An 18,255-nucleotide genomic window follows, 5' to 3' on the forward strand; every position below is an offset into this window, starting at 1 on the left:
TTAGTGTAAAAGCAGGCATCTATATACACACTTTGCGTGTTCTGCAAGTTTCTGTTGCAGCCGTTTAGGGGCGCATTGCTCTATAAAAAGTAAAATATATACGCACACCACTGTTCTACAAGTATGTCAGGCAGAGAAGTGCCAGGCGAGCACAGAGGAGTGGCAGAGGTCTAAATTTATCAGGCGCAGGCAGAGGTCACAGTAGAGTAGGGGCGCGTGGCAGTAGGAGTCGAAGCTAGAGGTCTGAGCTCCTGGTGTCAGCTAGCAGTCGTGTCTCGACCAGCAACCCAGCAGCCGTCATTGATTGGTTAACTCGGTCGTCCACTTCATCCCAAGTGACATCCGACACCCCCAGTCAACAGTCAGTGGGTTCCTCAGACTCATACCTCAGTTGGCATGGCCCGGGAGCAGTACATGTCCTCCAACTGCCTCTGTCCTATGCTGTTCCCTCACGCAATATTGTATGCTGTGAGCTCAGTTCCACTATACAGGGAGGATGATCAACTAGAGGACAGTCAGCAGCTACTGCACAGCCTAGATGTGGAGGAGACATCTGCCGCTTCATCCTCCAGGCGGGATAGTAGTGATGAAGAGAGTGGCATGGGAAGGGGTGTTGCGAGCGTTAAGGCTCCTGAAACAGACACCGTTGAGGAACTAGAGGATGACATAAGTGACGAGCAGACACAACTCGATGATGATGGAGCCGATCAAACTTGGGAGCCGAGTGCAGAAGGGGCTTCATCATCATTAGTAGAAGAGGGTGGCAGGTTGCCCGTGAGGCAGCAGCTGAGCCAGCAAGGTGGTAGCATGGTTGACAGTCAGCAGGGTGGCAGCAGTGGGAAGTCTGGAGGAAAACATGCCCATGGTAGACCACCTGCTTAGCGGCAGCCTACCTGCTCGGGAGGTAGTGGAGAAGGTCTTCCCGGAGTCTACAGCAGTAGCAGTCAGTCAGTGTAGACTGTTTTATGTCAAACATCCAGAGGAGGTTAACATGGCAACATGTAAGATATTTCGGCAGAAGGTGAAACGGGGCCAGAGTCCCAATGTTGGCACCATGGCCCTGTGTCAACATATGCAGCGTCACCATAAAGCAGCCTGGTAGAACCGTGGCTCTGATGTGGTGGTCCAGCCTGCTGAAGCAACCATTGCATCACTCAGTGGCACTCCCTCTTTCAGCCAGTCAAGGCTCCACCACCTCAGCCGAAGGGAGCTGTCTGTCATTCCCATCTTCTGTTGGCCCAGATGCTCCTGCTCCTCCTACTTCTCGTCAGTCATTCCGGCAGCAATCCATCATCGAAGCGATTTCAAAGAGACAGCAGTATGCGCCCACTCATCCAATGGCACAGAAGTTGAATGGGCTTCTGTCCAAGTTGCTGGTGCTGCAGTCCCTCCCTTTTCAAGCGGTGGACTCTGCACCTTTCAGAGAACCGATGGCTTGTGCCGAGCCGAGGTGGAGAGTGCCTAGCCATCATTTCTTTGCAAAGAAGGTAGTACCAGCCCTGCACAGATATGTAGAACAGAAGGTGGGACAGTCCTTGAGCCGGTCGGTGTGTACCAAAGTGCACGGCAGTGCCGATGTGTGGAACTGTAACTACGGTCAGAGACAATACATGTCCTTTACGGCCCACTGGATGAATGGGGTTTCTGCACAGCCACAACAGCAACTTGGCCAGGTTACGCCACTTCCGCCTTCACGCTTTCACGCCATTGGTCCTGCGACAATGTCTGACTCTGCCTCCTTATCCTCCACCATGTCCTCAGCCATCACTGCACGGACAAGTCTCAGTGCACCTCCAGCATACCAAGTGTGCAGGGCATGGCGGTGTCACGCTGTTCTTCACCTAGTTTGCCTTGGCGAATGAAGTCACACAGGGGAGGAACTGCTCAAAGTGATTTGTCAAGAAATCAAATCATGGCTTTCTCCGCAACAACTGAAAATGGGAACCAGGGTGACTGACAACGGGAAGAACATCTTGTCTGTGCTGCATCAAGGAAGCCTCAGCCATGCATGGCACACCTGTTCAATCTGGTTTTCAAGCGGTTCCTAAAGTATTCCACCCATCTGCAAGACATCCTTACAATGGGAAGGAAACTTTGCATGCACTTCAGCCACTCGTACACCGCAAAGCACACCCTCTTTGAGCTGCAGCATCAGAACGGCATCCCCCAACATAGTCTGATATGCGGACCAACTATACGAACAGAGAAAGGCCATCAATGATTACTTGATGATCTAAGCGGATAGGGGTACTCTCCTGTGTAACTTCAATGTCAACCAATGGCAGCTCATACGTGACACCTGCTGTTTGCTCAGACCCATTGAGGAAGCCACATTATTAGTCGTGAGGATTACGGGATGAACAATGTCATTCCACTGCTTTATTTCCTACAACAGATGGTTGAAACAAAGGCTGGTCAGGGCACTGGAGACGTGGTGCCTACATCTCAGGGCCACATGAACCCTGCGGGGGCTGAACTGGAAGAGGAGGAGGGAGACAGTGGAGCACAGGCAATGTGTAGCAAAATGGGTGGTTTTTCTAGTAATCTAACATGAGAGGAGGAGCAGGAGCAGCCAGAGGAGCTACAGGGTGATGAGGAAAATGAGACAGAGGACCTAGGTCTGTGGAATACGAGAAAAAAGAGAGGCGCGCTCCTAGTGTGATACTGTCAGTTTACAGATGTTAGAGTGCTGGGTAATTGCACCTTACCGTAATATATTGTGCCCAGAGCACAACACCTCAATGTGCGTGTAGACTCGCTGAGAGTGGGTGATTCCAGATGTGGCTGCCTCTACGTCCTTGACCGTGACTTGCAGGTCCGGTGGGTGAATAGGAGCAATAATGGGGAAGACTAAGACGAGATAACGGCGCCTTCCATCACTTCAATAAAAACTTGCCAGAGTTTGGGTAAATTCAAAAAGGCAGTTTTATTGTAAAATGCAACTTAAAAGTTTCAAATCCGGACTGGATTCTTCATCAGGCAGTGTGTATTACAGATAAAAAACACGCCAACTTTAAATGTAAAATGCTGATGTGCCGCTGGGTCACAAGGTCATGGGGGAGGAGGGTATATGTACAGTATGTTAAAAACATTAGAGACTTTCTTTTACATTACAAATTGTGCAGCGATGACAGTGGTTATTGTCACGATTCGGCTTACAGGTTGTGGATCCACTGTGTCAGCGAGGGATTGGCGTGGACCGTGCAGGTGGACCGGTTCTAAGAGGCTACTGGTGTTCACCAGAGCCCGCCGCAAAGTGGGATGGTCTTGCTGCGGCAGTAGCAACCAGGTCGTATCCACTAGCAACGGCTCAACCTCGCTGACTGCTGAGAAGGCGTGGGACAGAAGGACAAGGCAGAGGCAAGGTCAGACGTAGCAGAAGGTCGGGGCAGGCGGCAAGGTTCGTAGTCAAGGTGGATAGCAGGAGTTCAGGAAACACAGGCTTTGGACAACACTAAACGCTTTCACTGGCACAAGGCAACAAGATCCGGCAAGGGAGTGCAGGGGCAGTGAGCAGATATAGCCAGGGAGCAGGTGGAAGCCAATTAAGCTAATTGGGCCAGGCACCAATCATTGGTGCACTGGCCCTTTAAGTCTCAGAGAGCTGGCGCGCGCGCGCCCTAGAGAGCGGAGCCGCGCGCGCCAGCACATGACAGCAGGGGACCGGGATGGGTAAGTGACTTGGGATGCGATTCGCGAGCGGGCGCGTCCGGCTGTGCGAATCGCATCCCCGACGGCCATGTCAGTGCAGCGCTCCCGGTCAGCGGGACTGACCGGGGCGCTGCAGGGAGAGAGACGCCGTGAGCGCTCCGGGGAGGAGCAGGGACCCGGAGCGCTCGGCGTAACAGTACCCCCCCCCTAGGTCTCCCCCTTTTTTTGTCCGACAACTGCTTTACCTGGGACGAGGACACCGGGAGTGAATGGAGGGTTTCCTCAAAGGCAGGCAGTACAGCAGGAGTGGGAATGGGGAGGGAGGGCAGAGGGTGAAGCTTGGCACGGGACAGTGTGTCACCAGGACGGGGGCCATGAGGAGGCACTGAGGCTTGCCTGACGGGACTGGGAGGGGGGGAGAGGCATTTCTTATGGCAAGCAGAGTCCCAGTTCTTGATCTCCCCGGTGGTCCAGTCAAGGGTGGGAGAATGAAGCCGGAGCCATGGCAGACCGAGGAGGACCTCAGAGGTACAGTTGGGAAGAACGAAGAATTCAATCCTTTCGTGATGGGGTCCAATACACATTAAGAGGGGTTTTGTGCGGTAACGCACGGTGCAATCCAATCTGACTCCGTTGACCGCGGAAATGTAGTGCGGCTTGACGAGACGGGTCACCGGGATGCAGAATTTATTCACCAAAGACTCCAAAATAAAATTCCCAGAGGCACCAGAGTCCAAGCAGGCCACGGCTGAGAGGGAGAAGTTGGCAGAAGGAGAGATCCGTACGGGCACCGTGAGACATGGAGAAGCAGATTTTGAACCAAGAGACGCCACACCCACATGAGCTGGGCGCGTGCGTGCGTTTCCTAGACGTGGAGGACGAATAGAGCAATCCACCAAGAAATGCTCGGTACTGGCACAGTACAGACAAAGATTTTCTTCCCTACGGCGATTCCTCTCTTCCTGGGTCAGGCGGGACCGATCCACTTGCATGGCCTCCTCGGCGGGAGGCCCAGGCGTAGATTGCAAAGGATACTGTGGGAGAGGTGCCCAGAGATCTAAGTCTTTTTCCTGGAGGAGCTCCTGATGTCTCTCAGAAAAACGCATGTCAATGCGTGTGGCCAAATGGATAAGTTCTTGCAGGTTGGCAGGAATCTCTCGTGCGGCCAGCACATCCTTGATGCTACTGGATAGGCCTTTTTTAAAGGTCGCGCAGAGAGCCTCGTTATTCGATGATAATTCGGAAGCAAGAGTACGAAATTGGATGGCGTACTCGCCCACTGAAGAATTACCCTGGACCAGGTTCAGCAGGGCAGTCTCGGCAGAAGAAGCTCGGGCTGGTTCCTCGAAGACACTACAGACTTCAGCAAAGAAGGACTGGACTGTGGCTGTGGCAGGATCATTGCGGTCCCAGAGCGGTGTGGCCCAAGACAAGGCCTTTCCTGAAAGAAGGCTCACTACGAACGCCACCTTAGACCGTTCTGTAGGAAACAAGTCCGACAACATCTCCATATGCAGGGAACATTGAGACAAAAATCCACGGCAGAGTCTAGAGTCCCCATCAAATTTGTCCGGCAGGGACAAGCGGAGGCTAGGAGCGGCCACTCGCTGCGGAGGAGGAGCAGGAGCTGGCGGAGGAGATGGTTGCTGCTGTAGCAGAGGCAGAAGTTGCTGTAACATGGCGGTCAACTGCGACAGCTGCTGTCCTTGTTGGGCAATCTGCTGCGATTGCTGAGCGACCACCGTGGGAAGGTCAGCGAGACTTGGCAGCGGCACCTCAGCGGGATCCATGGCCGGATCTACCGTCACGATTCGGCTTACAGGTTGTGGATCCACTGTGTCAGTGAGGGATTGGCGTGGACCGTGCAGGTGGACCGGTTCTAAGAGGCTACTGGTGTTCACCAGAGCCCGCCGCAAAGCGGGATGGTCTTGCTGCGGCAGTAGCAACCAGGTCGTATCCACTAGCAACGGCTCAACCTCGCTGACTGCTGAGAAGGCGTGGGATAGAAGGACAAGGCAGAGGCAAGGTCAGACGTAGCAGAAGGTCGGGGCAGGCGGCAAGGTTCGTAGTCAAGGTGGATAGCAGGAGTTCAGGAAACACAGGCTTTGGACAACACTAAACGCTTTCACTGGCACAAGGCAACAAGATCCGGCAAGGGAGTGCAGGGGCAGTGAGCAGATATAGCCAGGGAGCAGGTGGAAGCCAATTAAGCTAATTGGGCCAGGCACCAATCATTGGTGCACTGGCCCTTTAAGTCTCAGAGAGCTGGCGCGCGCGCGCCCTAGAGAGCGGAGCCGCGCGCACCAGCACATGACAGCAGGGGACCGGGACGGGTAAGTGACTTGGGATGCGATTCGCGAGCGGGCGCGTCCCGCTGTGCGAATCGCATCCCCGACGGCCATGTCAGTGCAGCGCTCCCGTTCAGAGGGACTGACCGGGGCGCTGCAGGGAGAGAGACGCCGTGAGCGTTCCGGGGAGGAGCAGGGACCCAGAGCGCTCGGCGTAACAGTTATTCAATAAATAATATATGTTCAGAGTTGATATTTAAAATGTGCATTCGGATGGAGTACAGTAGCATATTCTGCAGCGCTGGAGTTCATTATTTTTCTACCCACTATGTTCACAGTTGTACTGTGGTTAGGCTGTAGTATAATTAATCTGTGTGGTCGCAGATTGTTGGTAAACTGTGTAGCCGCAGGGTACATAGGGGGAGATTTATCAAAACTTGTGCAGAGGAAAAGTTGCCCAGTTGCCCATAGCAAACAATCAGATTACTTCTTTCATTATTAACAAGACCTCTGCAAAATGAAAGAAGCAATCTGATTGGTTGCTATGGGAAACTGGACAACTTTTCCTCTGCACAAGTTTTGATAAATCTCCCCCATAGAATTTATAGTATCTAGGTTATTAGAGGTTATGACCTGCGCAGGGTTTTTCTCGTTGCAGCGCGCACAGAGCAAACTTGGGTGAGAGTTTATTTTTTGTTTTTAGTTTGTATTCATTTCAACTTGTATATTGCTTGTGTTATTTTTTTTAAATAGTTCCTGTTGTAACAATGTAGCTGGCGGCTCGCTCGTGAATTGGTAAGAGGAGCGGGCATTCCATATTCATAGCTATGAACTAGACAGAGATCCAGAGACACCGTGGTAGTATGCAGTGGAGATGGAGGCAGGGAGTCCCTCCAAGTCACTTGCACAAATAGCACGATGCATGCTCACTTTCTTGCTTAGTGACTGCCGAATTGTCACCATTCGGCAGGGGATGACTTCTGGCTCTCCACCTTGTTGGACTCTCGCTAACAGCACAAAATGGGGGTCTTTTTTACACCCACTGAGAGGGAGGACAAAATGACCTACCACAGAGACATCTTACTTAGTCAGGGTGCCAATGCCTATCTGCACCATCGTCCATCCTCTCGCAGGTCTGACTGGGGGGGCCCTCTGTGCTCATCTTCCACTGCCATGGCTGCTGGGGAGGGGTGGGCAGGCAGGAGCAGTAGTGTTGAGCGCAAAGTTAGCAACATCCCTAGCAACCAATAGGAAAGTAGTTAGTTGAAAGATAGAATCGCACATGTGCATTTTGCGAATTTCATTACGAATTTCACATGGAAAAAAGTGAATGAATATGTGAAATTCGCAAGTATTGGACGAATGTTTGTCCATATAGTTGCAAAATATTGTGAATTCTAATATGGCTCATCACTAAGTAGCAGTACCAGCAGCAGCCTGAGTCTACAGTCACTGATGAGTAGCTTTCTTCACCCGCATACTGAAGCAACTCATGAGCAGCAGGTAGACCTAGAGCAGGTCCTGAACCAGCAGGTGGTGGCATACTTGGACATGACCCTGCCAACCCACATTGAAGATCCGCTTGACTTCTGGGCAGCCAAACTAGATATGTGGCCGCAACTAGCAGAGTTTGCCCTGGAAAAGCTTTCTTGCCCGACCAGTAGTGTGGCATCAGAGCGGGTGTTTAGTGCGACGGGGGCCATAGTAACCCCAAGGAGAACTCACTTGTCCACCAAAAATGTGGAGAGACTGACCTTTATCAAGATGAATGAGACTTGGATCAGCCAGGATTTCCACCCACCAATGCCTGATGCATCAGACTAGACTATCCATGGGGTCACACTGACATTTATACAAAAGAGACTGGTTTCTTCTGCCTACCTGCCTCAGCTACTAATCTGATCCTGCCACCCGCCTGATGCCACACATCTGATGCTTTTTCTTTCACCACCTTCGTCAGCGGGTACTGGTATTGCCCCCCACCACCCCACTATGTCACCGGGTCACTTTCAGGACTCCTGATGCTGCTGCTGCCACCTCCATGCTCTGTCATTGTGCCGCCACATGATCACCTCATGCTGCTGCTGCCACCTCCAGGCTCTGTCATTGTGCCACTCTGTGGCCTACATAAGCTGCCGCCTCCTCCAGGCTGTGTCATTGTGCCGCCATGCGATTTTGTCATGCTGCTGCCACCTCCAGGCTCTGTCATTGTGCCGCCCTATGGTCTCCTCATGCTGCTGTCACCTCCAGGCTCTGCCATTGTGCTGCCATATGGTCTCCTTATGCTGCTGCCATCTCCGGGCTCTGTCATTGTGCCGCATGTGGCCAACATAGGCTGCCACCACCTCCAGGCTATGTCATTGTGCCGCCCTTTTATTCTCCTCATGCTGCTGTCCCCTCCAGGCTCTGCCATTGTGCTGCCATATGGTCTCCTCATGCTGCTGCCACCTCCAGTCTCTGTCATTGTGCTGCCATGTGATCTCCTCATGCTGCTGCCACCTCCAGGCTCTGAAAGTGTGCCAACCTTTAGTCTCGTCATGCTGCTACCACCTCCAGGCTCTGTCATGGTGCCGCTCTATGGTCTCATCATGTTGCTGCCACCTCCAAACTTTGTCATTGTACCGCTCTGTGGCCTACATAGACTGCCGCGACATCCAGGCTGTGTCATTGTGCCGCCATGTGATCTCTTCATGGTGCTGCCACCTCCAGGCTCTGTCATTGTGCTGCCCTATGGTCTCGTCATACTGCTGTCACATCAAGGTTCTGTTATTGGTCTGCTCTGCGGCCTACATAGGCTGCCGCCACTGCCAGGCTCTGTAATTGTGCCGCTCATTGTGCAGTTTCACAGTACCAGCCGTGTTTACTTACACGTGCATGGCTTAATATTTTAGATAGGCATATGATACTGGCAGGATCTAACCAGTAGCCCTCCCGGGTCAGGCCTGCACCACTGAGAGGGAGGACAAACTGACACACTACTCTGTCATTGTGCCACTCTGTGGCCTAAATAGGCTGCTGCCGCCTCCAGGCTGTGTCATTGTACCAGCATATAAACTCACGTTGCTGGTGGCACATTAAACTGGTTAATCTCTTTGTCAGAGCTGTCTGACTTCTACGTATCCATCGAGGCAGCGCCACCGCAGGATTTTCTTCTTCATACCTCTACACCCCTACTGAGGCTTGCTGTAGGCAGGAAATAAACGTTTTTAATAGCGATGCGCCTCAAATATATTCAGATAGAACCAAATTTTTTCGGAAAATTCTGCAAATTGGCCGATTCACATTTTTGAAAACATTTGCCCATCTCTACAAATAACTAAAGCAAGCTTTATTTAATAGAGGAACTTTAAAATCTGTGGTTGCATTAACATAAATGCATGTTTGGTTCCTAATAGTTCTTCTTGGAGGCATTATAAGCTTGGCAGTTACATAACTATGTAGAGGTGCACACTAACTCACTAACTCCAGGCTTACAGTCTCCATTGTTTCAGTCAGTCGAGATGAGAGATATCGTTACTGACTTACTATACAAAAAAGGCGGATGTGCATTTATGCGGGGGGGGGGGGGGGGCAGATCCTGCACTTGTGGTCCGTTGCTATGGGCGATCCCCAGCATACAAATGCATACAATGGATGATGCCTGCAAACGACCACAAGTACCGCAATGGCATTCCTCACCAGATGAATAGGTGTGGATGTGAAACATATAGATTACTACAACAACACTACAGGAATATAGGTGCACTACTGTGGTGGATGTAAACAATGACATTGACTAACCCTCAAAACTGATGTAAAACTGAGACATTAGCCAGTATATCCTTATATGAAGGACATACCTGAACCCACACACCAACACCAAGGTTTCTCAAGTGGCACGGGACCTAACACTAACCTACCTGTGCATGATAAGCACAACCAGGGGCCAGTGGGCATTTACATCAGCATTAGATCGACTCACAGACTGCTCCCAGGTTACCTCTAGTGTGGTCGGGAACACATACAATAGGAGGAGGGAGACAGGCTATGAGCCCCCCCCAAGTTGGCTGATATGTTTCTGGCCTCACAGGTGTACCTTAATGCTACCTAAAATGATAATAAAGGTGCATTAGTATACATTTTTAAAAAGACTACTACTTTGACGTGGTCTAAGATGGCAGGAGGTGCTCAACCCCAAATGCAGATGTGCATTTATGCTGGGGGGCAGATCCTGCACTTGTGGTCCATTGCTAATGGCGATCCCCAGCATACAAATGCATACAATGGAAGATGCCTGCAAACAACCACAAGTACCACAATGGCATTCCTCACCAGATGAATAGGTATAGTCAATGGCCCAGATTTATCAAACTGTGTGAGAGAAAAAAGTGGAGGGATTTTTCCACAACAACCAATCACAGCTCAGCTAACGAGCTGAGGTAAAGTGAAAGCTGAGCTGTGATTGGTTGCTGTTGGGAAATCACTCCACTTTTTCTCTCACACAGTTTGATAAATCTGGGCCAATGTCATTGTTTACATCCACCACAGTAGTGCACCTATATTCCTGTCGTGTTGTTGTATTCTATATGTTTCACATCCACCTATTCATCTGGTGAGGAATACCATTGTGGTACTTGTGGTCATTTGCAGGCATCCTCCATTGTATGCATTTAAATGATGAGGATCTGCCCCTTCTGTCATCTTAGACCACATCTAAGTAGTAGCCTTTTTGAAAATTTATACTAATGCTCCTTTATTATCAGGTAGCATTTTGGTTCAACTGTGAGACCTGAAACATATCAGCCAACTTGAGTGGGGCAGCTATACTGTCTCCCTCCTCCCATTGTATGTGTGCCCAGCCACACTGGAGGTATCCTGGGAGCAGTGTGTGAGTCGACCTAATGCTGTTGTAATTGCTCACTGGCCCCTGGCTTTGCTTATAATGCACAGGTAGTTTAGTGTTAAGTCCCGTGCCACTTGAGACACTTTGGCATTGGTGTGTGGGCTCAGGTATGTCCTTCATATAAGGATATACTGGCTAATGTCTAAATTTTACATCACTTTTGAGGGTTAGCTAATGTCATTGTTTACATCCACCAATGTACTGAACCTATATTTCTGTAGTGATGTTGACTTAGTATATAGTTTACTGGTCCTACTCCGGGTGATATACCTCGCAGTTTAGTGCTGTGCATGCATTACATTGATGCGTTAAATAGTCCCCTCCTTTATCAGGAGTCTTTTGACCCAGCTGTTATACATGCTATTCCCGATGAGAATTGTGCAGCCAAATCTTTCCATGATCCAATAAGCAGATGCACTCCCCAGGCTTCTCGGCATAGTTTTATTTGCAATTGAAGGCTTTTCTATGCACAGCCAATTGGTGCATTGGGTGGACTGGCCAATTGCCATATTGCCAGACGTCACAGTAAATGCAGCAAACACAATAAAAGTAGCACAAAGAATGAAGGCACATTAAACATTCTGAGGCGTCCTCTGCATAAAAATTATGAGACTTGTCATATACTGGACAGTCTTTTAAGGGTGACAGACGGCACAATGGGGGCTCTTGCACACTTTCAGGGACGTTTATCATCGTTGCTTTAGTAAGTAAGTTCTGTAAGCATTTTTTCTTGCTTTTGGTTTTGCTTATGTGTGACATATTTATCATACTATCACAGGTGGTTGATAAATTTGGCTTACATAAGCAAAAAACAATAAATCACTTTTGAATACCATTTTTTTAGCACACATAAACAAAAAACAATAAATGACTTCAGAACAGCACTTTGTCACCCCACCTCAAGTCGCAGCTGTGAAAAAAATGTGCGATATATATATATATATATATATATATATATATATATACATATTACATTTTTTTAACAACTTTTTCCCCCCTGAATGTACTAACCCATTTTTTTTCTCTTCTCATTTCAGATCTGTATATCCTGTGGACTTCTTCAGATTCGGTCGACTACGATGAACCACGTTTTTTTTGTTTCAATATTAATAAAATGTTTTACGAGGGCTGTGGGGGAGTGTTTTTTTGGGAATAAAAGTTTTTTAAACGTGTTGTGTTTTTTTTTAAATTTACTTTACAGGCTTAGTAGTGGAAGCTGTCTTATAGACGGAATCCATTACTAAGCCAGGGCTTAGCGTTAGCCCCAAAAACAGTGCTAACCCCCAAATATTACCCCGATACCTACTGCCACAGGGGTGCCAGGAAGAGCCGGTACCAACAGGCCTGGAGCATCAAAAAATGGCACTCCTGTGCCTAGGCGGTAACAGGCTGGCGTTATTTAGTCTGTGAAGGGCCAGTAACAATGGTTCTCGCCCAGCCTGGTAAATTCAGGCTGTTGCTGTTTGGTTGGTATCTGGGTGATGCTGAAAATACAAGGAACCCTATAAAAAATGTTTTTTTATTATTTAATAAAAAAAAAAAACACATAGGGTTCCCTGTATATTCAGTATCAGCCAGATACAAACCAAACAGCAACAGTCTGATGTTACCAGGGTGGGCGAGGACCTGGCCCAACCCAGCCTAAATAACGCCAGCCTGTTACCGTCTAAGCACAGGAGTGCCATATTTCACGCTTTGGGCCTGTTGGTTCCAGCTATTCCTGACACCCCTGTGGCGTTGGTTACCAGAGTAATAATTGGGGGTTAGCCCTAGCGTTTTTTGCTGCTGTTGCTAAGCCCTGGTTTACTAATGGACTCCGTCTATAAGACGACTTCCTCTACTAAACCTGTAAATGTAATTCAAAAAAACACTCCCCCACAAGCCCTCGTTAGCCATTTTATTAATATTTAACAAAAAATGCTGGTCATCAACGTAGTCCACTGAATCTGAAGAAGTCGGATCTGAAATGATAAGAAAAAAACACGGAAATTGGTTTGTACGTTTATCCCCTTCCTTTGGCAAAACATCCATAAATCAGCGTTTCCAAACAAGGGGCCTCTAGCTCTTGCTAAACTACAACCCCCATCATTTGTAATTTAGCAACAGCGAGCCTCCAGTTTAGCAACAGCTGGAGTCTTGCTATTTCTAAACTACAACTCCCATGATAGTAACAGCCGGAGGCACCCTGTAGCTAAACTACTACTCCAGTGATGGGAGTTGTAGTTTAGCAACAGCTGGAGGCACCCTGTAGCTAAACTACTACTCCCGTGATGGGAGTTGTAATTTAGCAATAGCTGGAGGCACCCTGTAGCTAAACTACTACTCCCGTGATGGGAGTTTTAGTTTAGCAACAGCTGGAGCCACCCTGTAGATAAACTACTTCTCGCGTGATGGGAGTTGTAGTTTAGCAACAGCTGGAGGCACCCTGTAGCTAAACTACTTCTCCCCCCAGCTATTCTCTCCGCCCCCTCCCTCCAGCTCATCTCCGTCCCCTCCCTCCAGCTCATCTCAGCCCCCTCCCTCCAGCTCATCTCCCCCCTCGAGCTCATCTCCCTCCCTCCAGCTCATCTCCCCCCTCCAGCTCATCTCCGCCCCTCCCCATCTCATCTCCCCCCCATCTCATCTCGCCGCCTCCAGCTCATCTCCCCCCTCCAGCTCATCCCCCCGCTCCAGCTCCTCTCCCCCCTCCAGCTCCTCTCTCCCCTCCAGCTCATCCATCCCCCTCCAGCTCATCTCCGCCCCCTCCAGCTCGTCTACGCCATGCTCGGTCATCTCCTGTAACCTCCCGCTTATCTTTCCTCCGCTGCTGGTCAGCTTCACCTTGCCGCCTGTACATCTCCCAACCCGCCACTTGCTGTTACATGACTACAACTCCCAGCATGTCCTTTCAGTGAGGACATGCTGGGAGTTGTAGTTGTAGCCTTTAGCGGGATGGTGGTAGATGCAGAAGTGCCGGCTCCCCGGAATATGAAACTATAGTGTAATCTCATACTTCCCGGTCTGAGCTGTGATAGTCCGAGACCGACCAGCCAATCACAGCTTAGTTACACACTGTCATCACTACACATCAATCTTCACAAGGAGGCGCTGTTATAGCAGTGGGCAAGCAGATTAATGCAGGGGTAAAGTAATGCCCCTAGTGCACCAAATGCCTTTTAATGGAATATTAATAAAAATGAATGTTAAGAACAGCACAGAGGAGAGGGATAATAAAGGTATATTTTTAATCTCGGTCTCCTGTCTTGTTAGTCCATATCAGCAGGTTAGGTTCTTCTAACCTGATGACAGTTTCCCTTTAATCATTGTTGTATATCAGGAACATTTTCTGATGTATACTACTGTATAGTCATACCACAAGGTTTGTGTATTTGTGATGGCCTTACTGTATGTGTGGTGTAAATGCAGTCTGCCGTTCTTTTCTGTATAGCTGAAAAATAGCTATACCAGTGCACACCACCTCCATCAGGTAAATTAATACATCAAACATATGCTCTTAACATTATGAGAACATAGCTGAAATGGCCTTTTTTTTTTTCTAAAAATGTTCTGATGTGTTTTATACTTTATATAACTGAATGTGTTCTTTGTGAAATTTTTGTAGGTTCAATATAGAAGTCTAAATCAAAAACACTAGATTAAACAGCCATGCCCAGGTATGCTAAAAACACAATAACACCAAAATAAAAAAAAATTGGTTTGCAGTGCAATGTATATATGCCTACAGATGCGTCAGAGTAAATTCAGACTTGGAGTGTTAAGACATATAGTTAAAGGAGTACTTTGAGTAATTAAACCCATAGCCCATCCGTTCCATCTCACCAACCTATTTACTTGTCTACATATCATTCATTAGCTGTATTGAGCAGTTTCCCTCTTTCAGCTGTCACTGACATTCAGGGAGTGAGAGAAAGACATCCTTATCAGATCCATCACTGACTGCTGCTATTCAGAGCATAGCATAGCATGATTTATTGCTGTAAGGGAGGGTAGGTTGAAAGAAAATACATGTACATTGTGTGCTGCTGACTGTGTTTACAACAACACAGCATGCACACAGATAGTAAAAGCAATTGGCTGGCCGCCATTACACAGAGCTGCACTGACTGCTGGGAGTTGTAGTCTGGGCTGCATGCAAGGAAAAATGATATTCAGGAGACAACAGGGGCCACTGGAGCTGGCAAACTCACAAGGACAACTACGGGGGACACAGAACAGGTATTTTGGTGGTTTTGGGGCATTTTTACTTTTCTTATCTTCCCCAGAGCACCCCTTTAACATGTAATGACTGACCAGGGGCATACTTACCATAGCGTCAGACCATGCAGCTACTATGGGCTCTTGGAAAAATTGGTTCAATACATTTTTTTATTAGTAAGAAACCGTGCAGAACTCCTCTCTCTAGGGAATTGCATTGTTAGAAAATTAGTGGAAGGGGTATTAACCAGTGGGTAATGGAAAGCTAAGGTAAATAAACACCATACCTTTATTTACAGGTGAGGAGGGTGGAGATGCTATAGCAGGAGCCACTGACTCTGCTACATCTCTATAAACTTTAAAGTAACATCTGGCTGCAAAATATGATTAAAAAACTGCTGTAGATTTGTGATTTTTTTTTTTTTTGTGGCATATGGGCCTTCCCTGAAGACTTGCAAGTGGCTTTGATTAGTGTAGTTACATTTCAACTACAGTCCATTTGTCACAATGTTATTAGGTTGCTGTGCAGGACTACACTTACCTTATGTTATACTGCACAGCGCAGAGTTATGGCAGCAACAAACATAGATCATTTGGGGACACAAAAGTTATTTGTTAGTATGGTAGCTAATTTGTTCCCATGTAAAAAAGATCTTTCCTGGTAAAATTGCAGCACTGATTCTAATCAAGCCATGCTGTCACTTTGATTATGTACTGTTGGCCAAGCAATTTGGCAGACCTAGCAAATGTAAATGTATCCCTGCCTGCGTCCACTTCAAGACTTCAGATTGGACTGTCACATGTTCCCTGCTCTCAGTCATTTGGAAATGAATATTTTTACGCTTGTTCAAGAATGTAATTGTCTGCTTCCTGAAATATGCAGATTGCCCTTATGGGGACTACTAGGACAAACTGAAATAGTAATAGCGATTAAAAAAATTTCCATAATGTAAAATGTAAGCATTGAAAGGATGATGTAAAGGACATTGCGCCAAACAGTTCCTGGATGCAAAATAAGACCATAAACGTTCCAGTTTGTAGCAGCAGAAACTCGATTTAGCACTCACTATTTCACAGCCAAGAGCCACAATCAGTTCTACTAACAAACCTCTGAACAATGGAGACCACAGCATTGAGGTGGCACTATCATCTGAACATCAAATAGTTAACATTAAACGGTCAGAAAACCCACCTGAAAACATTGTTTCCTGTTTTTTTCACACCTATTTGGAAACATACACCGCTGCTCTGTAGACTCTGGGCTCTTTCACACAGTGGTATTTTCTATTGCCTTATACTGCATGAAAAAAAAAAAAATTTTCTACATGCTTTTTATAGTTTTTTTTGTGGAGTTTTTATTGCATCATTTCATATATGCAATTTAGTCCTATACAAATCCAATATGTAAAATACCCCAAAATTGTGTAGAGCATGCTGTGTTTTGAAAAAACAAAACAAAACAAAAAAAAATTAAAAATAATTTTACAAAAATGCTTCAGATCAAATGTGCAGGTAAAGTATAGATCGAAGCATAGATAGAAAAATAAATACGGTACCCACATTTTTCTGTTCGTTTTGTAAAAAATGAACACCATTGGCATCCAAAAATGTCTAAAATATTACATTACACGTTATCTACTTGCAGAATATTATTTACATAATTTAATAAATGCTGCAAAAATTAAACCCCCTAAAAATGACAGAAAGCCAATAATGTGGCTGAAAAAAAGCTTTAGTGTTAGCGTCATTTGTAAAGTCTTTTTTCATATTGCACAGACATTTCAAAAGTAGAGATCACACACGTCCTGGGAGCTGCTGAAATCGTCAGTAAGAGCCGGCTGAAGGGCACAGCAGCACTCTTCACTCCCCAGTCATCCGCCCAATCTGACTCTTATACTCCATAGACTACTGCAGGCAAACAGTCAGAGTTGATTGACACCCGGGAGTAAAGTGCACACTACCTCTCCCTTTACCTGGCTATTACGCACGATTGCATTCCTGGGTCCTGGTATGATATAAACTTTTGACATATCTGGATGAAACAAAGAAAAAAAAAGTAATAATGGTGTTCAAGGTTTGAAAAATAGGAAACACAAAGCTGTAGATGTTTGTAATTTAAATATATTTATTAGACTAAAAATGAATTGCCACTGTAAATTGGTAATGTGTAAATATATTCATTTTGCATGCCAAGAACTATAGAAATATAATAAAAAAAAAATTGTATAATTCATACAATCAATTTATTCCCTGTATGGTAACATAAATATAGGGTGCGTAAAAAAGGGACTATAATAAAAATCTGATAAAAATAGGAATTGAATAGTGAAGTTAAAGGGATACTCCGGTGAAAAACAATATGAGCTGGTTCCAGAAAATTTAATAGATTTGTAAATTACTTCTATTAAAAAAATCTTAACCCTTCCAGTACTTATCAGCTACTGTATACTACTGAGGAAGTTGAGGTGTTGTTTTCTGTCTGATCACAGTGCTCTCTGCTGACACGTCTGTCCATGTCAGGAACTGTCCAGAGTAGGAGCAAATCTCAATAGCAAACCTCTCCTATTTCGAACAGTTCCTGACATGGACAGAGGTGTCAGCAGAGAGCACTGTGGTCAGACTTATAAGAATAACTCAACTTCCTCTGGAGCATACAGCAGCTGATAAGTACTGGAAGGGTTAAGATTTTTTAATAGAAGTAATTTACTATTCTGTTTAACTTTCTGGCACCAGATGATTTGAAAAAAATAGTTTTTCCCCCAAAGTACCCCTTTAATTGTTCTGAATAGTAAATGTCCTTTTAGATGCAAACTTACTAAGTCTTGTTAACCTGTAAAAAGTGTGTACATTTTAGAATAGTCTTATAAGTCTGGTTCCCCTGTGGAGAAGAATACAGCTCACTTCACCTAATAAAGGAAATTTAAAAATAAAGGAATTTATATAGTACAAAAAAAGCAGACCTCTAAGTAATAAAATAAATATTGTGGTAAATGAAAATATAGATTATTTTATATAATGCAAGTAGTATAAAACAATTAGACCATTATACCGTTATGATTTAGATTTATCCACTGCTGAAGAAAGGGCCACCATGCCCTGAAATGCGTCCAGCCTGTATTTAAAACATATTTTAAACCAATACCATTCTACATCAGTATACCTGATTCAAAGCAATCAAGAGAGCTCCGGAGACACGTGGTGCTGCGTTTAAATTTCCTGGTGTCTGCTGCCATAGACGCT

Source organism: Hyla sarda, chromosome 9, assembly GCF_029499605.1.
Source record: "Hyla sarda isolate aHylSar1 chromosome 9, aHylSar1.hap1, whole genome shotgun sequence".
In the NCBI taxonomy this organism is placed as follows: domain Eukaryota; kingdom Metazoa; phylum Chordata; class Amphibia; order Anura; family Hylidae; genus Hyla; species Hyla sarda.